Source organism: Spermophilus citellus (assembly GCF_964194105.1).
Source record: "Spermophilus citellus genome assembly, contig: SCAFFOLD_370, whole genome shotgun sequence".
Taxonomy (NCBI): Eukaryota; Metazoa; Chordata; class Mammalia; order Rodentia; family Sciuridae; genus Spermophilus; species Spermophilus citellus.
The window spans coordinates 140,405-167,924 of NW_027672998.1; the positions used below are offsets into that span (position 1 = coordinate 140,405).

The 27,520-nt window shown below is 42.6% G+C and overlaps 1 pseudogene across 1 annotated transcript; it reads left to right on the forward strand.

Annotated features, from left to right (window-relative positions):
- Window positions 1-5,845: 5,845 nt before the first annotated feature.
- LOC308640277 (vomeronasal type-1 receptor 94-like) lies at window positions 5,846-27,125 on the forward strand (annotated as a pseudogene). The gene is made up of 4 exons: window positions 5,846-6,749; window positions 20,031-20,197; window positions 26,763-26,891; window positions 27,045-27,125. The product of its transcript is annotated as a vomeronasal type-1 receptor 94-like (transcript).
- Window positions 27,126-27,520: the final 395 nt, after the last annotated feature.

Here is a 27,520-nt window from a genome sequence, read left to right on the forward strand (position 1 = left end):
GACTTGCATTTTCCTGACTGCTAATCTCTTGAATATCTTTTCATGTATTGCAGATGGTTTGAATTTCTTCTTTTTGAGAAACGTCCAATTAGTCCATTGGCCCCATTGATGGTTTGGATTTTTTTCTGGACCCTTGGACTCTGGATTTTGACCTTCTGTTAGAAGAGTAACTTGCAAAGGATTCTATTCCTTTTGGTAGGTTTCCTGTGCTTCCCAGAAGGTTTTTAACGAGAGCCATCATCCCGTTGATGAAGACGTGGTATTTTTTTTTTCTGAATGTTAGAAGTCTTCCTGGGGAAGTCATTGCCCATACCGACATGATGGAGTGTTGGCCTTATGCTTTCAAAGTGTCCTGGTCTGATTTCTGGGTCTTTGATCCACTTGGAGTTGACTTTTATGCAAAGTGACAGAAGGGGACCAGTTGCCAGTGGAATCTAATTTTCTGTCCTTTTTCTCCAAGCTGTGGTTTGGGAACCTTTGTCTATCACTGAGGACTGTATTTGTCCCTGAGTCTTCTACTCTAGGACTTTGGTCCCTGTCAGCTCCTAGGCCAGTCACATGTTTTTGTGGTTGCTCTGTGGTGCAGTTTGAAACCCATGTTTTGAGGCTGTCTGCATTGCTCTTTCTGCTGAGAACTGCTTGGGCTCTTTTGGGGGTCTTTTATTTTTCCATACAAATTCTAGGATCGCTTTGTATTAGTCCTGTGAGTGAGGTCACTGGGTATAACTGTTGATTCTTAAATTGACTTTTCAATTTCACTCACATCTGAAAAAACTCAGCTGAGAGTGTGCAAATCCTGGACAAAGAACTCACACTACTTCAAGGGGGAGACCTGGGAGGAGGGTGTCCCCATGTACTGCAGGGAGAGGACCCTCAGAGCCACTGGGAGGTGCCAGGAATCTCCCCCTCCACAGTAGCGAACCACACACCACTTCACTCTAAGACCAAATAAGGGACATTGGTCCTGGGTCAGTGGGACATGTCTGGTCAGTGTCATTGCTCCTCCAGATATCAGATATCTCCAGGGAAGGTAGAGAAAAGTTTTGGTCACTGATCTCCCCAGGTGGCTCTCACCCAGCAGAGCATAAAGTGAAGCTGAGAGACAGGTGGAATGTGCCACCAGGGACTCCATCTTCACCTCTCCTCAGTGGCCTCTTGTCACCTTTCTGCGGGCCCTGAAATTGCAGGCCCGCAGAGAGATGAACTAAACATGTCCTTTACTTAAAGCCGAGTAACTTCTTCTCAGGTCACCTGGTCCCCTCCGTGTCTGTCTGGGTAAGTGCTTTTGTGCCCTGTAAATGCACAAGGAGTGGGGAGGGGGTTTCTAGGAAGTGACTGGGAGGGGACAAATTGAGTCCACCAGACTTGGTTGGCCCCAGGATAGCCACGCTGCAGTAACAGGCATCCACAATCAGAGGACTGTTTTCTTTAGAATACAAATAGAATGTTTGTTCTCAGTATATTTAATTTTTGGGAGGGATACCAGGGATTGAACCCAGAGTCTGTTGGCCCCTGAGCCCCGTCCCTAGCCCTTTTTGTATTTTATTTAGAGGCAGGGTCTCCCTGAGTTGCTCAGGGCCTCGTGTTGCGGAGGATGGCTTTGAACTCATGATCCTCCTGCCTCAGCCTCAGAAGCCACTGGAATTACAGGGGTGTCCCACCATCTTGCCTGGACGGTATATTTAAATTTGATAACTCAGAAGTAATTCATTACTTTTTAACCCTAAGAAATAATTTCTCATTATTTTCTGAATTAAAACACTTTGCTTGACTTGCACTCCAATGTTACCAAGGTTTATGTTATCTAAGGATTTTAAACATAAACCTTATTTAGGCAGGTCATCAGGAAAGTGATAAGTCTTGGTTTTAGATTTTAAAAACATACTCAGCTTTTCTTCTCTCATCTTCAGAACCCAAACAGAATGGTTCTGTGACTTCTATAGCTCAAAAATTGTGAAATATTATCTCAGATTCTTTAGAAGGAAATAGCACTGTTTGTTCAAAACCCCATCTCAGCTGGGTGTGGTGGTGCAGGCCGGGTATCCCAGCAGCTTGGGAGGCTGAGGTAGGAGGATGGCAAGTTGGAGGCCAGCCTCATCAACTTAGTGAGGCTCTAAGCAACTCAGTGAGACCCTGTCTCTAAATAAAATACAAAAAGGTCTGGGGACATTGGTACTGGGTCAGTGGGACCTGGCTGGTAAGTTGTCATTGCTCCTCCAGATATCAGATATCTCAAGGGAAGGCAGAGAAAAGTCTGGGGACAGGACTCAGGGGTTAAGCATCCCTGGGTTCAATCCCTGGTGCAAACACACACACAAAAAAAAAATTCTCACCAAGGGCAGAGGGCAACCTGGCAGGCTTATATCCCTGAAAAGCAGCTACCCCTATTTTTACCCCAGTTCATCAGGAATAGCCACCATCCGTGGACCCAAGCCCTCTCCAGGGTTTTGCTCCCCCTATTCCTGGGATTCCCTTATTCCAGAACAGGTCTGCACACAGCCCTGACATCTGCATGGCAATGGCCCTGCCCTCTCTGGTGAACCCACCATTTCTCCCCAGTGCTCTTCCTAGTTTTCCTCCTTGAATTGCACCAAAAGGTAGAGCTTGGAGCCCACAGTCCCAAAGCCTCCTGCTCCTTTACCCTGTTCTGGGCATCTTCTCACTGGACGAGAGGGAGCCATGCATTCAAGAAACAACCAGGACCTGTCTTGCTTCCTGCATCCCTTCTGTCCATTTTATTTTGCAAAACTTTCCCCATTGTACTCACCAATAGGATTCTAGGCTTATGGTAACTGCTACCTCACGTATGTGTTTTATTGGTCCTTTTTAGTTACACAGGACAGCAGATTCTGTTGTGATATCTTCATCCAAGTATGGCATATATCTTATTCTAATTAGGACCCTAGTCCTGTGGACATACACAGTGGTGAGACTTGAGGGGGAATCAGGGACACTTACCAGGGATGAATGTCAGGGGCACACAACCCCTGAGCCCCGTCCCCAGCCCTGTTTTGTATTTTATTTAGAGACAGAGTCTCACTGAGTTGCTCAGGGCTTCACTTTTGTGGAGGCTAGCTTTGAACTCACAATCCTCCTATCTCAGCCTCCTGAGCCACTGGGATTTCAGATGCACCGTGGTGTATTCACATATGTACAGGAGAGTTCTGTCACATCCATTCCACTGCCTGTTGTCCATTTTTGGCTTAGTATCCAGCAGGTGACGAGACTGAGGTTGATGGTGACAGTGAGTTAGCTAATAATGACCAAGTGAAATACTATTTATTTCCATGAAATGTATTTTATTGATATTAGCAGCCCCTCCCTAAGGTCAGAAGCACCCGAACCTGCACTGGGTTCTGCTGAGGGGTGTCCTCCTTCCAAGCCTCTCTCCATCTCTCTCCTCACCACCACGTCATGGTCCCTGATCTGAACAGGAACTTTTGATTACATCATGCGTCAGAGGATGGCTGTGATTTGGGGAACTACACACCTGTGCAACATCTAGAGTGACTGTGTCCTTGATGCAGGTAATTAAAGGTGTCCCAAAGATGTAATGCGTCTTTGGAGGATGTCCCGGACTTTGCCTTCAGATTTAGCAAGTGAATGCTCAGATTTCTCTTAGATACTTTTAAAAATATTTTTTGTAGTTGTGGACAGACAGAGGCCTTTACTTTATGTGGTGCTGAGGATCAAACCCAGGGCCTCCCGTGTGCAAGGTGAGCGCTCTGCAACTGAGCCCCACCCGGCCCCCTCTTTGTAATGGATTTCTCCACATATGTTTAGTTTTTCCTTATCTGCCCACCTAATCTGTCACTCCTCTTCCCCACCATGGCCTCTCTCAATCTGAGCTGATTCAGAAATCCGTGTCACTTTCCCTGGGCTCCATGTCCTTACAGACAGAATTTCAGGTCTCTTGAGAGTAGCTGGCTTGCCCTTGTGTGTAAATGGAGATAGTTTTGCATGTGAACATTGGCCACCCAGGCACTGGGTCAGCATTGGCACTGCCAAGACAGACCTTACTTGGGGAGCGTCCCCAGCTCCTGCTGCTGAGGGGAGAGAGCCTCTGTCCTGTCTCCTGGTCTCCAGGACAGGCTGGGTGGGCAGCTGTGTCAGGAGGTGGGGCTGAGAGAGGTCACACCCAGAACGTGGCTCTTGGCTTCTTTCTCTGAAGTGCTTGTAGCCACCAAAATTCCTTTCATAAAAATAACATATCACAGACATACCTATATTCCATCCTTTATAAGACATAGAGTATAATATTTAAGAAAATCTAAATTATATATGTGTGTGTGTGTGTGTGTGTGTGTGTGTATCTATGTGCACACACACACACACACACACACACACACACACACACACATACACACACATTAGTACCAGGACTTCAACCCAGGGGGACTTAACCACTGAGCCACATCCCAGCCCGTGTTGGTATTTTCTTTAGAGACAGGGCCTTGCTGAGTTGCTTAGAGCCTTGCTTAGTTTCTGAGGCTGGCCTCCAACTTGCCATCCTCCTGTCTCATCCTCCTGAGCCACTGGGATGACAGGCATGCGTCACTGTGCCTGCCTTGTATGTATATTTCAGTGATACAGTTGTGAGTGATCTAAAAGGGGGACATGGGCTGGGGATGTGGCTCAGTGCTATCTGGGTCCCAACCCCAGCACACGTGCATGCACACACACACACAAACACACACACACACACACACACACACACGAAAAAGAAAAGACCAACAAAATGGAGACCACTAGATGGCCAGAAAGATCTCTCCTGACACTACACGAAAGACACATGGTGACTGTCAATGCACTACATTGTGACCCTTTTCTGATCTGTGCCCTTGGGGTCAGGGATTAATTCACAGAACAGCTCCATCCAGATGTATTCTATAAGGACATCCTCACCAAATTTTCTAATATAGTTTCTATGCGTTACCTTTTAAGTGTGAGGAAATACCTTTGCTTCTGCAAGGAGAGGTGGCAATTTAGAGTCCCATGGAGTCCCATCCTTCAAGGACAGTTTGGACACTTGTCCTTTTATTAAGATGTTAAAATGGAAAGACCCTGAATCTATGTAAAGTAGGCTTCTTTTTACCATCCCAGTTTCACGTGCTGAAATAGGGAGAAAAATTGAAATTTCTGCTTATATTTGGTAGACTCCACTCTCTAGGGAATTATCCTGGCATGATAATTATGAAGGAGTAATATGTGTAGCTACCTTGGAGCATTCAAAGGAAACACCTGAACACCCATCAGAGTTCTCTCTACAGAGATTGCCAAAGTACTCTCTTTTGGTAATATTTTATTCTCTATGTATTAAGATGGGAGACAGCTGAGCGATTTTTACAAAGAAATACATGGCCAGGTGCAGTGGTGCACACCTGTCATCCCAGCAGCTTGGGAGGCTGAGGCAGGAGGATCCCAAGTTGGAGGCCAGCCTCAGCAACTTAGTGAGGTCCTAAGCAACTCAGGGAGACCCTGTCTCTAAATAAATATTAAAAGGCCTGGGGATGGGGCTCAGTTGTTAAGCACCCCTGGGTTCAATCCCTGGTACCCCCCAAAAAAAACCCACTGTAATCAAGACAGCACTGATGTACCCTAACCTATACAAGTCTGATCTATATAGACTCTGATCAAGGGGCCTCCTTTCCACTGGTCTGCAATTCTCCTCATGCAAATCCACCAGAACTTGTAGAGCATGAACTACACAGTCATGCAGATAAAAATCCACCTTTCCTTGAGGCGAGCGCTCTTGTTCTGACTGATGAAGGTCACTGTCCTTTTCATGAGGAATCACCCTTCCATTTCTCCACAGACCCTGACACACTCCTCCCCCCCCCATAAGATGAGCAAAGGCGGCCTCTACAGAATTCCTGCCCTGAGTAATGCCTTTCTGTCTGAAATTGGCATGGGATCTTGGCCAACACCGTCCTCCTCCTCTTCCATGTTTTCTTGTTCCTCCTTGGACACAGGCCCAAGCCCATGGACCTGCCCATTGCTCTCCTGGCCCTGACCCACCTGCTGTTGCTGACTGTCATGGGCTTCATAGCTACAGACGTATTTATGTCTCTCTGGAGATTCTGGGATGACATCACCTGTAAAGCCGTCATCTACCTGCACAGGCTGATGAGGGGCTTCTCCATTTGCACCTCCTGCATGCTGAGTGTCTTGCAGGCCATCACCCTAAGCCCCAGGGGCTCCCCCTTGGGAAAGTTCAAACCCAGGTCCCCGCAGGACAGCCTGAGACCCCTCCTTTTCCTGTGTGTCTTGTACATGTCCGTTAGCAGCCACCACTTAGTCTCCAACGTCGCCACCCCCAATTGGACCTCAGGGTATCTGATGTACGCCACCGAATCCTATTCCATTTGGCCCATCAGTTACTGGATCCAGCAGATGGTGTCCACCCTGTTTACCTTCCGGGAAGTCTTCCTCATGGGGCTCATGGCCCTCTCCAGTGGGTACATGGTGGCCCTCCTGTGCAGGCATAAGAGGCAGTGCCAGCACCAGCCTGTCACCAAGAGCCTCCCCAGAACTGAGGGCCACCAGGACCATCCTGCTTCTCATGGGACTCTTCATGCTCATGTCTGTGTTGGACTACATCATCTCCTCTTCGAGAATTATATGGAACAATGACCAAATTCTTTATTGCACCCAGATCTTTGTGGCTCATACCTATGCCACAAACAGTCCTTTGGTGTTCATCTGCACTGAAAAACGCATAATTGATTTTTTCAAGTCCCTATGGGGAGGTATTTAAATGCTTAATTATTCAGGCAGGAATACATTCTGGTAAGATCAGCTAATGCCACTGGCTGCAGAACAGTTCATCAGAACATGCATGTATATGCACATATTATGTGTATATATACACCATATAGAACATATGTGATGTGTATGTGTATATATCTATATGTAAATAGCAGATCACACACACACACACACACACACACACACACACACACACACTCACATACATAAATATATACCCACACACATATATATACATGCTCTTTTTGAGGAGGGATACTGGAGATTGAACTTAGAGGCACTCAACCACTGAGCCTCATCTGTAGCCTTATTCTATATTTTATTTAGAGACAGGGTCTCAGTGAGTTCCTTAGGGCCTCACTAGGTTGCTGAGGCTGGCCTCAAACTTGCAATCCTCCTGCCTCAGCCTCCCAAGCTGCTGGATGACAGTCGTGCCCCTCCCCAATGCCCTTTCTAGACATTGTGTTTTGGTAAAATTCTGATATGGAATGTGCTGTTTGCATTTTGCTGATTTATCTCAATACATATAGATGACATAGACATCATGAGTAATGGAACCACATACTGTCACCTGTCACACAAACATTTGCATTTCTGAATGAGTCTTCAAGGGAAAACGGTGAGTTGGATCTCAACTGGGCACAGCCTGGTTTAGCACAGTGTAATACTTGGGTCTGGAATGCCCGGTGCCCAGGTGTTGAAGGACTCATGTCCAGCCTGTGGCACTGTGGGGAGGAGTGCTGAGGACCATTGCCAAGTAGGAATGACACATCGAAATTTCCTTGCCAGCGTACCCCATGTTAAATGGACTTGCCTTGGAAATTTGCTGTGACATTGCATGTGTGTTTGAGAAAGTTGACCCTGCTCAAGGACGAGGGTGAATCCAGGTTTAGGGTGTATCCTGCAGGTTTTCGGAAGTATCCCGGTTTAGGATAATTTGGGTTTAGGGCGTTCCCGGTTTAGGACAATCTGGATTTAAGGCACTTCCAGGTTTAAGGTTATTGCTGCTGGGAATAGGGCGTATCCTGCTGCCTGAGTTCCCGTTGAGTTCTCATGGAATAGAGAAAGTATTTGGGACGTGAATTGTGCGGCAGAACTTGGATTTCCCCAGAACGTGTGTAGAGGCCGGTGTGAGTTTGGGAATAAAGAATTGCTGTTTGAATCTACAAAGCTGTGAGTGGCTCGTGACCTTGTGCCCAGCCAAGACTGCGGCATTTGGTGGTCTGTACGCGGAATGTCTGAAACTTGAAGGTAAGTAAAATTGCTCACCCCTGAGGGAAGGCGAGAGAATGGGTGACCATTTCAAAAAACAATGTGTTCTTGTTTTGATTTATTTCGTTTTTGTTTCAAGCTGCCTAACCCTAGAAATTTCTCAGGCAAACTGGGAAAAATTGTTGGCTTCAAGGTTTGAAGTTTGTCTGCCCTGAGGAAGAGAAATTTGATACAATGATTTTTTTTATTCAGTTTTTGTTTCATTCAGTTTCGGTTTTGTTTTGTGTTATCTTATTGGGTTGCGTTATCTTTATAGTAGATTAGAAAAACAAACCAAAAAGGTGTTAAGTAAATTGTTGGAGGTTCAGACCATGGGGAAAGACATTTTAGATCAGCAAAAGAGAAGGTCTCTCAAGCTAGTCAGATAGAGGAAGAAAATTTAAAGGAAAAGGGGTTATTAGGAAAAAGGCCACAACAGGAGGCTGTTACTAACTCCGTTTTATTACCAGAGGGTGTAATTCAACCAACAGCCCCACCGATGGAGACAGCTGAGTGGACCTCAAACCCTGTAGTTGATAAGTGGGATCCTGAGACAGGACCTCAAAGATTAGCATGCCCTGTACTTGAACAAGTACGAGGGCAGCAAATTCACCATGCTTTAGATTTTAAAACAGTGAAGCAGTTAAAGGAGGCTATAACAACCTATGGTCCCCAAGCTCCCTTCACGGTAAGTATGGTCGAGTCCATTACTAACTTGGACATGACACCAGCAGATTGGGCTAGCATGTGTAAATCTGTGCTAAATGGAGGACAATATTTGTTATGGAAGGTTGCCAATGAGGAATTTTGCACGGAGACAGCTAGGCGAAATGCAGCAGCCGGTTACCCTCAAAGAAATCTAGATATGTTGTTAGGAAAAGGACCGTATGAGGGTCAACGGCAACAAATTAAATATGATCCTGCTATATACGCACAAATTGCTGCAGATGCAGTTAGGGCATGGAAGACTTTACAAGGACATGGAGATTTACAAGGTCAGCTATCTAAGGTAATACAGAGAGCTAATGAACCTTACGCTGACTTTGTAGATAGGCTTATTCAAACAGCTGCCAAAATTTTGGGGGATACAGAACAAGCAATGCCATTAATAAAACAACTGGCTTATGACCAAGCAAATAGTTGCTGCAGAGAGGTTATTAGAAGATGGAGACATGAAGATTTAAACACATATATTAAATTATGTAGAGATATTAATGAACAAGGGCAAGTCTTGGCAGCTGCAGTACAACAGGCTTTAGACGCCAGGCCAAAAACATGCTATAATTGTGAACAAACAGGACATTTTAAAAGGAGTTGCCCCATAGGAGGAGGGTTTAACAAAGCTAGGTATCAAAGGAATAGAATACCGGGTATTTGCCCACGATGCCATAGAGGGAGACATTGGGCTAATGAATGCCATTCTCAAACCACCATAGAGGGTACTCCCTTATCAAAAAATGGACAAGGACCAGGTATTTACCCACGATATCATGGAGAAAGGCATCAGGCTTCATTGCCAAAAAACGGACTGGGGGGCCCAATGCTCCAGGGCCCACAACCACAAATATACGGGGCAGTGGAGGAACCCAGCATCACCATCAGAGTGGTGCCCAAGACACATGGTCCATTAAATCATTCATCAGACAAACCCGAGGGAGCGCAGGGTTGGACATCTGTGCCTCTGCCAGAGCAGTAATAACTCCAGAGATGGGAGTTCAAATCATTCCTACAGGAGTAAAAGGACCTCTTCCCCAAGGAACAGTAGGCTTTTTATTGGGACGTAGTTAATCTACAGTAAAAGGACTTATGATAAGTCCTGGGGTAATCGATCCCAATTATGTAGGTGAAATAAATTTATTCAAATTGATGAGTTAGCTAATGAGTTAAATACTTGGGCAATAATCATGTGTAAATCTAATGTTTCATTTGATAATCATTTACCATTGAATCCTTTGTTGTCTTTTTGGTCTAAGCATCCTGTAGTTTTTCCTAAAATGACAAGAAAAACACCTATCATGAATTCTCCAAATATATTCACAGATGTGTCTAATAATGGTACAGCAGCAGTAGTTACCCCTGATCAAACTTTTACATTTTTAGTACCCAAACAATCAGCTCAAAAGGTAGAGCTTAATGCAGTTTTACAAGATTTTGTGAGGTTCAAAGATTCTGTATTTAATTTATTTTCTGATAGTCAATATATAGTTAATTCTATTATATCCCTTGAAGATGCTGGTAGGATTTCCCCTTCCTCTACTGTTTTCTCTTTGTTTTCCACTATACAAAGTCTAATCTGGGACAGAAAAGATCTATTCTTTATAGGACATATTAGGGCACATACAGGATTGCCTGGAGCCCTTAGTTTGGGCAATGATTTACCAGATAAAACTACACATGACATACATATTTTCTCTACACTAGAAGAAGCTACAAATTTTCATAAAAGGTTTCATGTTAATGCTAATACTTTACAAAAGCATTTTAAAATAACTAAAGAACAAGCCAGACATATAATAAAACAGTGTCAAAATTGTGTGACCTTTTTACCACAAGTTAATCTTGGAGTCAATCCTAGAGGACTGATACCTAACCATATTTGGCAGATGGATGTCACACACTTGCCAGAATTTGGAAAATTAAAATATTTACATGTTACAGTTGATACTTCTTCCACATTTTTGATGGGCTCCCTTCATGCCAGAGAAAAAACTAAAGATGTTATAGCTCATTGCTTACAAAATTTTGCCACTGTGGGCGTTCCTAAACAGTTAAAAACAGATAATGGTCCTGGTTATACTTCTACCTCTTTTAAACAATTTTGCACATCATTTGCTATTTCTCATATAACAGGAATCCCATACAATCCACAGGGATAAGACATAGTTTAAAGAGCTCATCAAACTATTAAAACGTACTTATTAAAGCAAAAAGAGGGAATTGGAAAGGGGTATATATCCCCTAAAGATAAACTTAAAATAACCCTTTTTACTCTAAACTTTCTAAATTTGGATTCATCAGGACTTAGTGCTGCAGAAAGACATATGTATCCAAAAATGTACATAAGCCTAAGGTACTTTGGAAAGATATTCTAACAGGACAATGGAAAGGTCCTGACCCAGTGATTGTCTGGAGTCAGGGCTCCATTTGTGTTTTGCCACAGGGAGAACAGCAGCGGATTTGGATTCCAGAGAGATTAACTAAAGCAATTTCTACAGAAAAAGAAGATGATTTGACTCAAATCCATAACAGCTGATATCCAGAGCTCCAGCTTGCCTATTCTTACATCTGTGACAGTGATTAACTAGGGTGCTTTTTTCAATATCTATTTTATTATTGCATTTTTTCCACATCATAAATTTCTATTTTATTTTTGAACTCGTATAAACCTAGGTTAATGTTTTTCTGATCAGTTTTATTTTTTGACTGTGGAGTTTTTAAACATTGCAATGGAGATTTCACCTAGGTAAAGCTACAAGGCCTTTATTGTCTTATGTGTTGTATGTTATGTGTGCAAACTTCTGTTTTGTGTTGTGTGTCTGTATGTGTGTATGTCCATATTTCATATTTGAGGAGCGCTCATGAAAAAATGGATCCAAATTTTTTTTTATTCACGTGATTTAAATGGTTTAATTTAATTTAGGTAAACACTGTTAAGGATTGTTTTTAAAGGTGGTTAACAGATCTGTTTGCTTACTAATTTAAATTAGGTAAACAGCTGTTAAGGATTGTTTTTTAAGGAGGTTAACAGATCTGTTTGTTTACTTTCACCTTTCCTTTTCATTATATTTAATAATTCTATTCAGGATAATGTCTCTTTAGCATCATTGCCAGAATTTCCATCTCCATCCCAGTGCCGGTGAAGACTAAGATAAAACCAAACTACAGCTTCTATGATAGCCATCACAGTAAACTGTATAAACTGATGCATCAATGAATATAACTCAACAAGTAATGCTCAATCAAGGACTCAATTTACTTAGGGAGGAAATGGACATATTGATAGACTCCTCCGATTTGAACTGCCTACAGAACTTGCCTGGACTATATATCAGTTGCATGCATTGTGAAATATCGTCTGGTGCAGCGAATTGTGGTACTGCTGGCATATCTTTGCTGATGGTGTCACCAGTGATGCAATTTTTCCAAAGGAGCCATCAATTGGCTTGGTGTCGTGGCATTTCTGTATCCTCCTCCCTTCTACTAGTGATGGTCTAAAATTTGGGGGCCAACAGAGGTGAGGCAAAGAACCTCACCCCCCCACTGGCACCAAGGCTAAATTTGGGGGCCAACAGAGGTGAGGCAAGAACCTCACCCCCCCCACTGGTGCATAGGCCTATCCACAATTATGGCTGAATGCTGGACCGGTAGTCAGTGACGGGTTGATCCGATTGCACTGGTATCAACTTAAGACAGGAGGCTGACGCCTAGAGGTCCATTTTCCCATGACGGGTAAGAACCCTATGTTGAATTGGACAACCTAACAGGCACGATCCTTAAGTCACATTGCTTGTTGTTTAATTAATCAGAAATGGGGATATGCTGAGGGCCATTGCCAAGTAGGAATGACGCATCAAAATTTCCTTGCCAGTGTACCCCATGTTAAATGGACTTGCCTTGGAAATTCGCTGTGACATTGCATGTGTGTTTGAGAAAGGTGACCCTGCTCAAGGACAAGGGTGAATCCAGGTTTAGGGTGTATCCTGCAGGTTTTAGGAAGTATCCTGGTTTAGGATAATTTGGGTTTAGGGCATTCCTGGTTTAGGACAATCTGGATTTAAGGCACTTCCAGGTTTAAGGTTATTGCTGCTGGGAATAAGTCGTATCCTGCTGCCTGAGTTCCCGTTGAGTTCTCGTGGGAGAAAGTATTTGGGACGTGAATTGTGTGGCAGAACTTGGATTTCCCCAGAACGTGTGTAGAGGCCGGTGTGAGTTCTGGAATAAAGAATTGCTGTTTGAATCTACAAAGCTGTGAGTGGCTCATGATCTTGTGCCCAGCCAAGACTTCGGCAGAGGAGAGGAGACCTTTAGGATGTGAGGCCTATTGGGAGGAACATAGATCATTGAAGGCTTGTGCTTGAAGCAAATACTGGACCCTGGACCCTCCCTGTCTCCCTTCTGCTTTCTGGATACCATGAGGAAAGCAACCGTGTCCCACCCCACGCTCCCCACCATGATGGACATCGCTACCACAGACCCAAAGCAACAGGGCCAAGTGGCCATAGACTGCAACCTCTGTAATTGTGAACCAAAATAAAATAATATTTCCTCCTTTTAAGTTGCTGATCTCTCTGGTATTTTTCACAGACATGAAAAATTAACCAAAAAGTTTCTGCCCAGTAGTGGTATACAGGAAGCGGTCCTTTCTGTGACTCTACCAGATGATATGGTTCAAAAGCCCTTGCAATTGGTTTATGAAAGAAATTTGGAAGAGTTTTGCAGAGCAGGCTAGGGAAAGTCTAGAATTCTACAGGCAGAGCTTCATGGGTGATCATTGTGTGAGCTCAAAACCAAACTGGCACTGATGGGTGTGCGGACAGTAAAGACTGTGTTCACGAGGCCTCAGATAGGAGTGAGAGTTCTTCTGGGGATCAGGATGGGCCTGTTGAGAGCCACAGCCAAAGGGGCCCCAGCAAACTTCCAGCTGCCTGCAAACTTCCAGCTGCCAGCTGATGATTGGCTCACAGTGGCCCCAGCAAACTTCTAGCTGCCAACTGATTGGCTCCTCTTCGATGATGCTCATTGGGATGTTTCCCCACCCTTTCAGACCATAGAGCTACTCATTGGGGGAATTTTTTGGCTTCACCCACATGACCCAGCTAATCAGCCTCAAGAACTGGGGGAGGTTTAGAGGCTTGTGAGAAGCCGGTGGTAGCAGTTGGGCTCTGAGGGTTTTCCTGAGGAGCTGTGTGGTGCCCTGTGTTCTAAAAATAAAGTTTGTTTCTTTTGACAAATGGCTCCTGAATTGTGCCCGGCCAGACTGGGGCACGGGCCCCCTGTGAAATTCTGGAAAAGAACATGTTCACATTTGGATCACGCTCCCAAGACTGTGTGGGAGGCTGAGTTTAAAGGTGATGTGGTCATTAACTGGCAGAGGACATTTCTAGGTAACACAAGAATTCAGGCTGTGGCCTGAGCACTGCTGGCTTCTTTATGCCAGATTTATGATGAGGATTGGAAGCCAAACAAAAAAGCAGATGAGAAAGATATGGAAGCCTCCACTGTTTGGTCAGAAAGGAAGCTGTTGTAAAGTCCTGTCAAGGAGGAGAGGGTCACTAATGAGATGTCACTATTTTAAAAGAAACCGAGTACTTTGCACAAAGATGGTAAGAAAGATGCTTTGAGGGTCTATCAGAAATCAGCAAGAAGCCATCCATGGCAGGCTCAGAGGTGTCAACTTTTCAAAGAAGACTCTCCTTGGAGAAGAAACTGCAGGTGCACTGTTCGTACAATGCTGCTTAGTGTGCACAACGTCAGAGTCCTCACTAGTAGTGGAAGAGGTGGACGCAGCTGTGTGAGGGGAGCAGGGCTGCCGAGGGGGTCTCAGGAGGGCAGAGATGCCAGGGATGAGGGCTGCCTGCTAAGGGCTGCCTGCCCAGAGGCCTGTGTGCTGCACCCAGGAGGGTCATTGTAAGGAGACCCTTAAGCCCTTTGGAGATCACACGTGCCCTGGGCAGGGAGCTGAAGATCTAGTGTTTGCTCTACGTTTGTTTTCTGAGCTTTGGAGGTCCTACCAGAAAACCTACATGTACCCATGTCCTTCTACAGTTTCAGGTCCTACGTGTTGGTCTTTGACCCATCTTAGTGTGATTCCAGGATGGCTTGGGAGAGAGCAGGTCGCTTTTCAGTCTACCATGTTAATCCAGTCTTTCTGGTACAATCACATTTGAGCTCTTCTTTTCCTGCTTGTATCCCTTTAATTTTCTTTTCGTGCCTAATTGCTCTGACTAGCATTTCAAGGACTGTGTGTTAAATAGGCGTGGTGAAGGTGGGCATCCGTGCCTTGCTCCTGCCTTAAGAAGAGATGTTTTCAGCTTTCTCCATTCACAATTGGCTTGGGTTTTTCATACGCAGTCTTTACATTATGAGAGATCTTCCTTCTATCCCTAAATTTTCTGACATGAATGGGTGCTGTACTTTGTTAAATGCTTTTTCTGCATTTATTGAGATAATCATGTGATGATTGTCTTTAAGTCTTTTGATGTGGCGAGTCACATTGATTGATTTCTGTATGTTGAGCCAAACTTACATCCCTGGGATGAACCCCACTTGATCATGGTGTGCTCTATCTTTCATGTGTTTTCGTATGCAGTTGGCCAATATTTTTTTAAGAATGTTTACATCTGTGTTCATGAAAGATATTTGTTGAAAGCTTCCTTTCCCTAAAGGGTCTTTGTCTGCTTTTGGCTTTAGGGTGATACTAGTTTCAGAATTCTCTGAAAATACTCCATGGTTTTTTAACATTTTTATTGTTGGTTGATGGAATTTCATTTTATTTACTTATTTACATGTGGTGCTGAGAATTACATTGGCATATGCTATCAGTGCTATCACCTGTTTTCTATGTTATTTAGTCCTATACAAATAAACAGAGAAGTAATCATGTTCCCTGTCTCCTCTTTATTAAGTATGCTCAGCTTTGCTTCTCTCATCTTCCTGAAAAAAATGGAATGCTCATTGATATCTGACTTTCTAAACATTGAAAAATTAAAAAGTGATTTTGTATAAACCTGAAAGTAACAGGGGTGACCTTCTATTACCACAACCATGTGTTGTAATTTCTCATGAAATCTTCCTTGTCCTACATTTCGTCTCACAAATTAAAAATGAATGGTGCCTCTCCACATTGTGTGTTCTGCCCAGTAGCCAATTTCGAGTGAGAGGGCAGTGGTCCTGTGTCTCCTTCACATGAAAAGACAAGTGAACCTGATAATGGCTTCTTTTTCCTTGCCCCCTAAAGATCTGGGAATATAATTTTCAATACTTGAGCAGGAAGAATATATGGTCCATTCATCTGGGCTCTTTTTTTTTATTCATTTTAAAATTCTCCTTCCCATTTCCCTAAGAATCTTTGTGTCTGTTTGGCATTTTGTTACAGAGAATATTTGGAAAAGTTTATCCTCATTCTATTCAGGTGCCTATGCTCACATTTATTTTTTAAGTTCATATTTGCGTGCAAATGCAGTTATGTAACAAATGTGAACCTATCTCCTTTCCTTCCTCTTTAAGCAAATTGAACTTGATTCATGTCATTATTGACCTCATCAGGGAAACAGATCCTCCTGCAGGTATGTTTGGGTTTCCCAGTAAGGACAGCTTAGTGTCTGTGATGAAGCTCCTTTGGAGTTTCTTGTTGCTGTTAGAAAAGTAACTTAACCTTATACTGAACCTGAAGACATATTTCAAACTATTGTTATTGTGTAGTCGCAGCTGGGAACATTGAGCTTTACTGAAATCTTTACAATTTATGGGAACAATGGGTGATCATCAACCAGATGTTTCAGGAATAGCCATCACTCATTTACCCAAATATTCTACAGGCTTTTCTCATTCATATTCCTGTAGCTTGTACATTTCACAGTGGCTTTTCACATAGCATAGCACCTGGCTGGTAGTGGTTGTGCTCTCCCTGATGTGCAAGATGATTCTCCCTAGTGCTCTTCATAGTTTCCCAGCTATAACTGTGATGCAAAGTACAGCTTGTTGCCCAATTTCCCCTCAGTCCCAAACTCACATGAAGCAGGACCAGTCCCCCTCCCAGAACTCAATTGTTAATCTTTAGTTAACATACAGTAGGTGATGGGAGCAGGGGGGGGAGGCTTAAGTACATGGAAAAGACAAAACAAATTATGCCCCTTTGTTGCTGCTGTTATTTTATTATTATTATTAATATTATTATTATTATTATTATTATTATTATTATTATTGTTGTTGTTATTATTATTATTTTCATACCAAGATTTGAACCTAAGTGTACTTAACCACGGAGCCACATCCTTAATCTTTTAATATTTTACTTAGAGAGGGCTCTTGCTATAAGGCTTAGGTCCTAAGTTGCTGAGGCTAGCCTCAAAAATGCAATTCTCTTCCCTCAGACTCCCAAGCTATGAGGATTACAGATATGCGCCATGATGCCCAACCCATGTTACTTTCCCTGTGATTTATGTCCCCCTCTGTGAACTGTCCAGTATTTCTTAGGATAGTTTGCTTTCTCTTGTTAAAAAAAAATGATTGTTTTTGCTTTAAACAGTATGTTTCCAAGAACCATCACCGTGTTAAGAACCTTTAGAATACTTACATACTGTATAATATTTAAGTGAATAAGGTATATGTGTCTGATGCATATGATAAACTAATACATCAGTATGTGATCTGAACTTTGGACAGAAGCTGGACACAGTCGTGCATGAGTATAGTCCTAAAATTTTTTAAAAAAATGTCATTTTGCTGTTCACCACATTTCAGAAATAAATAAACTTTTTTTTTTCCTAATGGTTTATAGAATTTTCTTTTCAATCAATTACTGCATGTTCTCACTCATGTAGGGCATGTCAATATGTTGCCCACATAGCAGTGTAGCTCAGCAGAATCTGGGAAGGGTTAGGGGAAGGAGCAGTCAGAGGAAGGGTGAGGGGCACCTGGGCACAGCTTCGGGGCTGGGGTCAGCAGGTCTACTGCCTAGAGCTCAATGTGGTCACCAGAGTCTACATCAGGTGATTTCCTGTGACCAAATAAGAGTTTTGAGACTCTGCACACTTAGAAATTATACAATGTGAGAAAATCAAAATGTTAATTCCCCCATGTGTTCAGCAAGCAATGTCAACCTGTATTGAATTCTAATAGGAGACTCCCTAAGTCTAGATATTATATCAGCTAAAAGTTATTTTTTTAATAAAAACAGATCTGCATTTCAATGTTTAAACGAGACCTGTACTTACACTCTGAATTCTCACATGGCACCAAAAATGTTCACACATCTTTAACATGTCAGATTCCCTTAGCACTTTTGGTTTTTGTACCAGGGATTGAAGCCAGGGCTCTTCACCAATGAGGTGCATCCCTAGCCCAGTTTTGATTTATTATTTTGAGACAGGGTCTCACTAATTTACTAGCCGGCCTTGAACTCGACATCCTCCTGTCTCTGCCTCCTGAGTAGTAGGGATTCCCTTAGTGTCTTTTACATCCATATGCACAGAACTAATTTAGCCTTAAGGCTTTGATTTCAAGTATTATTACGGTTCAGTATGTGAAAACACAAATTAAATCTCAATGATTTATTATAGGAGATGCTTGGATTAAAGTAAATATATATGTTTATCAGGAAAATATTCTGCCAGTAAAATCATTTCAAAATTCTCTAGAATCAGAGCTGGAGATGTAGTTCAGTAGTAGAAAATGTATCTGGTACGTTTTAGACATCAATATAATAAACCCAAGTATCAATTTTACATGTGGACAAATTGAGTCGGGAGAAACGTCATTGCATTCTTGAAGGAAAATGGAAAACTTGGACTCCAAAAAGACTCATGTTTCAAAGATAGGTTGGATACTTACACTGTAATTAATTCCTCAAGTGGAATGAATGTGTACCTTTTTTCATGTGGTTCTGTTTATCACAATGATTCCATGTATTTAAGGTTTTGTTGTTGTTTTCTTTTGCTTTGGTACTGGGGCTTGAACTCAGGGACACTGAACAAGCAAGTCCCATCCCCAGGACTATTTTGTATGATATTTATAGACAGGGTCTCACTGAGTTGCTAAGTGCATCACAGTTGCTGAGGCTGGCACTGAGCTCACAATCCTGTAGCCTCAGCCTCTCAACCTGCTGGATTACAAGAGTGTGCCATCATGCCTGGCTACTCATATTTAAGTAGAAAAATACTGAAATGTGTTTCTCCTAGTATTTGTTACTGGAGTTGGATCACATCGGTCAAATTGTGACTCGATAACAAAAATAATTAACATAAGTAGCTGTGTAGGGGAATCAAATCTGTCTAAAATCCACTCCATTTTCTCTGAATAGAGATTCCCAACTGATTATAATTCGGTTGACTTTTTAGACTCTCTGAGTTGGTGATAGAGATGATCAACTACTAAGAGATTTCTATGAATGAGGATCTGCAGAAGTCTAGATAATTGAACAATTCCATAGAGAGCCTTCTGCACAGCAATCCTTCCCTAAATGGCAAACATGCTTCATGCTGTTTCATGCATGGTATCTCATGTGCAGACACGATGAGGTTTTGTTCAGCTTATAGATGAGTCGAGCCCAGAGCCCAGGCTAATGGGCTTCTCAAAGTTGAATACTTATCCTTTAAATGAAAAATTATATAGGTATATTCAAGCCATCTGACTTCAGAGGTTGCAATACTTAGCAATTTCTCTGTGAATATATGAACAATATTACAAGTGTTCATGAACAAACCAGAATGAAGGTAACTGGAATCTAACATAAATATGCATGGCCTAAGACATTGAGGCTCTTTGTTTAGGAGGGTTTTCTTCCTAATTAAACCCCCATAATTTCAGTTGACCCAAAAGTACATAGTCCTTAGTACAGTAAGGAAACATACTCCACCCTTTCGATCAGATATCACCAAGAAAAATTCAAGTTTTCATCAGGGAAAATTTTTCTATAACATCAGAGCTTGTGAATGAGAAATATATGACAGATATGATCATTTTTAATGCTCAGGAAATCCTTTGTACTTTGCATAAATTGGAATCCAGCCCTGATTGGAAAATGATGGGAAGAGAGAGAGGAAAGAATTGTTTCCAGGGTGTGTCAGCAAAACTTCAGTTAACAGGGACAGGGGCACAGGGATAGGGCAACAAATTTTCCTCCTGGCAACAGTGTTGTCTGAGAGGGATGCAATTTAATATTTGTGATAATGCATTTTCTTTTCTTTTCTCCTAAGATATGTACTCCATGATTCCTTAACCCAAAAGATGAGAAAAAAAAAACCACATGGTGCATGGTGTTATTAACTAAAGAAGCACCTTTTACTCTGAAGTGGGAATTGGGATTGTGGCCAACACCATCCTCTTTCTGTTCCATGTCATCAAGTTCCTGTGTGACAAGAGGCTCAAGAACATGGACTGGATCATCGGTCTCTTGGCCCTTACCCACCTCCTGATCCTCAACACGGGGATCTTTGCTGCAAACACTTTTACATCTCAGGTGGGGCTTCAGGGTGATGTCACATGTAAATCAGTTTCTACTTGTACAGGTTGATAAGGGGCCTGTCCATTTCTGCCACCTGCCTGCTGAGTGTCCTTCAGGCCCTCACCCTCAGCCCCAGAAGCTTCTGCTTGGCAAAGTTCAAGCCTAAGTCCCCACAGGACAGCATGAGGTCCCTTCTCTTCCTGTGGGTCTTCTATATGTCCTTCAGTGCCCACTTCTCCATCTCTGCTGTTGACAACTCCACTGTGACCTCACAGGGCCTTATATTCCTCAGTGACTCCTGCACTATCTTGCCCATGAGCTATTTCTTCAGGCATTTGTTTACCATCCTGGGTGCATTACAGGATGTCTTCCTTATAGAGCTCATGGCCCTCTCCAGTGGGTACATGGTGACCCCCTTGCATAGGCATAAGAGGCAGTGCCAGCACCTTCACTGCACCAGCCTGTCTCCAAATGCCTCCCCTGAACAGAGGGCCACTAGGACCATCATGGTTCTCCTAGGTTTCTTTGTGCTCATGTACTGTTTGGACTGCATCTTCTCCTCCTCAAGAACCATGTGGAACAATGACCCTGTGTGCAGTTCTGTCTAGATCATGGTGTCCAATAGCTATGCCACCATCAGTCCTTTGGTTTTCATCTGCATAACAAGACAAGGTGTTACCTTTTTTAAATGTTTGTGGGGGAAGGACAGTCAACGTTGAATCATTGCATGATGGGTCAGTTCTCGACCTGAGCCACCACACCACTGTGTATCAATGCATCATGGCATAGTGAGTTTGCTCTCTGTGTTGGATCAAAGCATAAAGTGGTTTTTAAAAATGATTACTTTGAAGCTTGAAAATGAGGAAAACATGACAGATTATTGTCCATATTTCTCCAACAAATCTAGTAATTTTATATTTCTGATTGATGTGTGAAAGGAACCCTAAGAAGTAAATATCACTTTCTTTTTCTGAATGAGTCCATACATTTATAGGTATGTGAGAGATTGCAGCAGTTTTAATAAATCAAGAGTCTCAGAAATCTCCTTTATGCCTAATAGATTGTAAACATCCCTTATCATAAACTGCCATCTCATCTATCAATTGAACTTTTACGAATATAACAAAAAAAAAAACTGGATATAGGGACAACAACTATTATTTAAACACCATTGCTCAGGATACCACATTTATAATAGTGATAGAGACAGTCTGATATCCCAAGTGTATGAATGTATGAAGATATGGTCTGGATGTATCTTAGAGTTCCACTCAACATTAAATAGGAGAAAGATTTTGGTGCATAGGAAGCCATGGACGAGTCTTGAATTTATTATGTCAAGAGGGTACATGGTGACCCTCTTGCATAGGCATCAGAATCAAAACTATACATCTACACACAGGGAGTGGAATCTTAAGTAGTACAATATGCAAAGACCAAATATTGCATTAAATACTAAACATAGCATTAAATACGAAGGTGATGCTGATATAGAAGAAACCACAGATGAATCTTGAAATCATTCAGTCAAGGGACTCCTCACAAAAGAATCATCATGTGTATAAAATATACCTGTAAAAGATGGATGTTTGGGTCATATAACTTATAAAGACAGAATGTAGTAGTATGGCATTTTCCTGCAGCTGAGGAAGGGTGTGCCCTGGGGAATTTTTATTTAATGAATCTAGAGATATTTTAGGAATATGAAAAACTGGGGAGACAGTAGAGAGAATCCATGCACCCACATTTTAAATTGCTTAAGGCCACTGACCAGTACTCATAATCAAAGATAAATGATAAATATCATCTTTTGTGTACTTAAATAATAATAAAATGTTTCAATTACCTTATAATCAAGGGTGAGGAAAATTTTCTCTGAAATTACAAAGAAAACTGCAAGAAGCCCAGGGTTGTGGTGCCCACCTAGAATTCCCAACAGCTTGGAATCTCAGGCATCACAACATGTGGAGTCAGGAATGGGCTAATTTGAACCTTGGATCAAAGTGACAGAACATGACGTGGTCCATATGATTAGGACACATATTATTTTTTCCAAGCTCCTGCTTGCAAAGTTCAAGCCTAAGTCCCCACTGGACAGCATGAGGTACCTTCTTTCCTGTGGGTCCTCTATATGTCCTTTAATCCCCATTCTTAATTTCTGCAGTTGACAACTTTACTGTAACCTCACACACACTCTCATATTCCTCAGTGACTCCTGCACTATCTTACGCATGAGCTACATCCTCAGGCATTTATTTACCATAATAGGTGCATTACAGGATGTCATCCTTATAGGGCTCATGGCCCTCTCCAGTGGGTACATGGTGACCCTCTTACATAGACATAAGAGGCAGTGCCAGCACCTTCACTGCACCAGCATGTCTCCAAAAGCCTCCCCTGAACAGAGGGCCACTAGGACCATCCTGCTGCTCCTGGGTTTCTTTGTGCTCATGTACTGTTTGGACTGCATTGTCTCCTCCTCAAGAACCATGAGGAAAAATTACCGTATTTGTCATTGTATCCAGACTATGGAGGCCAATGGCTATAACACAAGTAGCCCTTTGGTTTTCATCTGTACTGAAAAACACAGCCTTAACTTTTTGAAATTCTTATGTGGGAAGGATAGTAAATGTTGGATCATTGCATGATGGATTGACTTTCATACTGAGTCACCACACGGTTGGGCAACCGTTCATCATGGAATAGTGTGTCTGCTTTCTGTGTTGAATGAATTAGCAAAGGCGGGGGGGCTTTTATATGATTACTTTGAAACTTGTGAATGAGAAGTACATGCTAGATATTTTTTTTTTCATATACCTCTGAGATAAACTAAAGTCATTATATTTTTTTGGTGGGGGGAGGTAGTTACTGAGGATTGAATCAGGAACACTCGAACACTGAGCCACGTCCTCAGCCCGATCTTGTGTTTTATTTAGAGATAGGGTTTCACTGAGTTGCTTAGCACCTTGCTTCGGTTGATGCTGCCTAAACACAGGATCTTCCTGATTCTGTTTCCCAAGCTGCTTGACCTCCCTCATATATGGAGGCTAAAAATGTTGCCCATATGGAAGTTCAGCTCAACAGAGGCTGAGAAGGGGCAGGGGAAGGGACAGTGAAAGGGGCAGTCAGAGGAGGGTGAGGGGCCCCTGGGCACAGCTGCAGGGCTGGGGTCAGCAGTTCCAAGGAGTAATAACCTCTGAAGATCTCAGCTGAATCTAGCATAGATAGGAAAAAGGTCAACTTTAACCAACTTTGTCTCAGACACCTGGCGGGAGAGTATAACCAAAACACAGCCATACATGGACTTTTAAAAGATAAGACAATCGTTTTTTATTGTTACTGCAGATGGATATCATGTCCATCCTTCCAACAGTCAAGTGAAACTGGTAGGTTATGAAGCAAGCGTTTTGATCTAGGAGGACCTGATAAATATCACAAAAAAGTTCCATCAGCCCCAAGTCTGTTCTGAGCCAATCTGAGACCTACAAACCTTCCTGACCTCCTGCCCGGGAAGACTTGATCTGTGCATGTTTTTGATTATTTGTCTGTTTGCTAAAATCATTATGATGAAACCCCAGGGTTTCCACAACTAACTGGAAGACACAGTGGCTGTTTTTCCTTAATGATCTTATCTGGTCCCTTTGGTAAATGACTCTACAGGTCACATAAGATTTAAAAGCATACATATCCACTCTCTTTCCTAACAGGGAACACAATTTCTCCCATATCCTGAGGATGTTACAGAGAATGGATTTAGTTGACCATGAACTGCTTGAGGGGACAGGAAAAGTCATAGCCTCAGCACTAATTCGATCCTCTGTAATATTTGAGCTGAGCACCGCATTGTGCAGCTGCAGTTCCAGCGACTCAGGAGGCTGAGGCAGGAGGATCTTTTGAGCGCAGGAAGTTCAAGACCAGTCCCTCCAATAGAGTGAGACTCCATCTCAGAAACGAAACAATAACATTATTTAAATATTTTCTGCTACAAAGTATTAATAAATTACAGTGAGGGAGGCCAACAATGCACCCCATGCCTAACCTTCTTCCTCTGGTTCAAGTAGACTTTTCAAGAGTCAGGAGAACAAGTAGCCTCCTACCTTTGCAACCAGTGCCCTTGGAATATCCCTCCACTGCACCCCAGAAGTGCATTTGGATCCTTCACATGCTGCTCCAGAAGGAAGGTGATGGCTTGGGTCCCCTCCAAGGTTTGAAAATTCTGCCACTGAACAGCTTTCACACTGGCCTCTTAGAGTTCAATCCAGCAGCCAGACTTCTTTGTTTCAGGCCACATTACTGTAGGTCAAACCATAGCCACCTGCCATCCAGCTGTATTTCTGGGCTGAAAGAATGCAAAACAGGGGTGGGACTTTTAGTGCCAGGTTGTCTGTTTCATTTGTTGGGACCCCTTGTGTGCCACTTTCCGATAGATGTCATTGGTCTAATAAGAAAGTCGGACCATTGGTTAGGCTTAGGACCTGTAACTTGGGCTTGAGAGTTCAAATCCTGACTTTCCTCACCTATTTCCTCTGCAATCCACTGACTTAATTTATCTGGGTTTTGATTTCTTCACTGTAAAGTGGGGTATCATAATACTACTGCATCCAGAGAATCACTACTGAAATTAAGAGTTAATACATGATGTCTGTGTACACAGAGGTGAGCTGCTACTCTTGCTTTTTCAATGTCACATGATTTATAAATTACATGCCATCCTTGGTCAGGGGACATGTTAGTAATCTTCTTTGCATCCTTCCAATCTCAGGACACATGATGCCAAATGTGTGCTATTATTTGTTCTCATCTCCTTGATAACCCTAAAACAGATACGGTCTATATTTTACACTGAGGGTGAAAGACCTAGGCCACTACTTCAAGGCTGCAAGGGGATATGGATTAGATCTGTGTTTTTCCAAGACATCTGAGCTCTCTCCTGCACTCTGATTCCTGATTACCTATTGCCTACTATTTTTCCCACTCTCTATTGGTTTAGCATTCAGATGAAAATAAAATAACATTTAAAAAGTTAAATGATGGGGCTGGGGATGTGGCTCAAGTGGTAGCGTGCTCGCCTGGCATGCATGCGGCCCGGGTTCGATCCTCAGCACCACATACAAACAAAGATGTTGTGTCCGCCAAATACTAAAAAATAAATATTAAAAAAGTCTCTCTCTCTCTTTCTCTCCCTCTCACTCTTTCTTTAAAAAAAAAGTTAAATGATGAAATCAGAAAAAAAATACGTGGAGAAATAATGTTACAGGTATATTAGGAAAACAACTGGAGTTAACACGGAGGGGATTTCATTATTCTTATTGATGTTTGTTGCTCTAATAAAAAAAAAAACCCTTCAATAGATGAATGGATAAAAAAAAAATGTGGCATCTATACACAATGGAATACTATGCAGCAATAAAAAATGACAAAATCATAGAATTTGCAGGGAAATGGATGGCACTAGAGCAGATTATGCTTAGTGAAGCTAGCCAATCCCTAAAAAACAAATACCAAATGTCTTCTTTGATATAATGAGAGCAATTATGAACAGAGCAGGGAGGATGTGCAGGAAGAAAAGATTAACATTAAACAGAGACATGAGATGGGAGGAAAGGGAGAGAAAAGGGAAATTGCATGGAAATGAAGGGAGACCCTCATTGCTATACAAAATTACATATAAGAGGTTGTGGGAAAATAAACAAAGAATGGGAAAATAAACAAAGAGAGAAATGAATTACAGTAGATGGGGTAGAGAGAGAAGATGGGAGGGGACGGGAGGGGGGATAGTAGGGGATAGGAAAGGTAGCAGAATACAACAATTACTAATAGGGCATTATGTAAAATTGTGGATGTGTAAATGACGTGATTCTGCAATCTGCATTTGGGGTAGAATTTGGGGTTCATAACCCACTTCAATCTAATGTATGAAATATGATATGTCAAGAGCTTAGTAATGTTGTGAACAAGCAATAAAAAAATATAAAAAAAAGATACATAAAAAAAAGAAAAAAAATACATCAAAACACCTGTTGCCTCAGGCACCTCAAGAGAGTTGTACATAGGCAAGATATTTCTTTTCCTAAGACTAAACAAAACTATTCTTCCAAAATTCATTTTTCCAGCAAAGGGTTCACAGTCATGGTCTACTTATGGACAATGGAAGGTATCTGCTTTAGGCAAGTTCAGTAAGAAAACAGCCCATATATCATTTAACACTTTTCTTTGCAACTAGGAATTGAACCCAGGTGCATGTGACCACTGAGCCACATCCCCAGAACTTTGTAATTTTTTAAAAATTTACACACAGAGTCCCACTAAGATGCTCAGGGACTCACACAGTTGCTGAGGCTAGCCTTCAACTTGAGATCTTTCTGCCTCAGCGTCCTGAGTTGGTAGCATGACAGGTGTGCACCACCTCACCTGGTGTGATAAACATCTTACAAAGAACAACAAAAGATTCATCTCCCTCCTCCTCATTTAGTTTTTTTCCCAACATCAACTAATTTTTGGAAACTCAGGAGGAAACAACGTGTGATGACACTGTGAGGGGTTATCTGACCCTGTGTAAACATGTCCTCATCCTCCCCAGTGTGGATTGGAAGAACTGGGTTATTCGTTTTTCGGTACAAATGAGCATCAAAGCACTGACGGTCGAGTAGCCATTGCCCACCAGCATCTGGAAGACAAGGTGAACCGGATCCTTCTTCTGCATTTTACTGTAAGAGGAGGAGATCACACAGTCCATAAAGTACATGACCACAAAGGAACCCATGAGGAGCAGGATGGTCCTAGTGGCCCTCTGCTCTGGGGAGGCTTGTGGAATCCTGCTGGTGGTGTGGAGGTGCTGGCACTGCCTCTTATGCCTCCATAGGAGAGCCAGCATGTACCCACTGGAGAGGGCCATGAGCCCAAGAAGGAGGACATCCCGGAGTATTCCTACCAAGGAAAATAAGACCCTGAGGTGGTGACCTGTGGGGGAAACCCTGCAGGATTCAGTGGAAAACCAAATATCTGATGTGTTATTGGAGGGGCCTCCAGTAGAGACTAAAATACGAATATTAATGAACATGTTGAACACCCAGAGAGTGAGAAAGTACCAGACTGTGCTGTGGGGCCGTGTGGTTGAACTTGGCCAGAAAGGAGCTTATGGGGCTGAGTGTGGTGGCCTGAAAGACACTCAGCAGGCAGGTGGTGCTGACCGACAGGCTCCTCATCAGCCTGTACAGGTAGATGGTGGCTTCACATGACAAGTCGTTCCAAATATCCTGAACCCCCAAAATGTCTATATCCAGGAACACCCTGATTATGAGCATCAGCAGATGAATCAGGGAGAGGTGAGTGATGGCC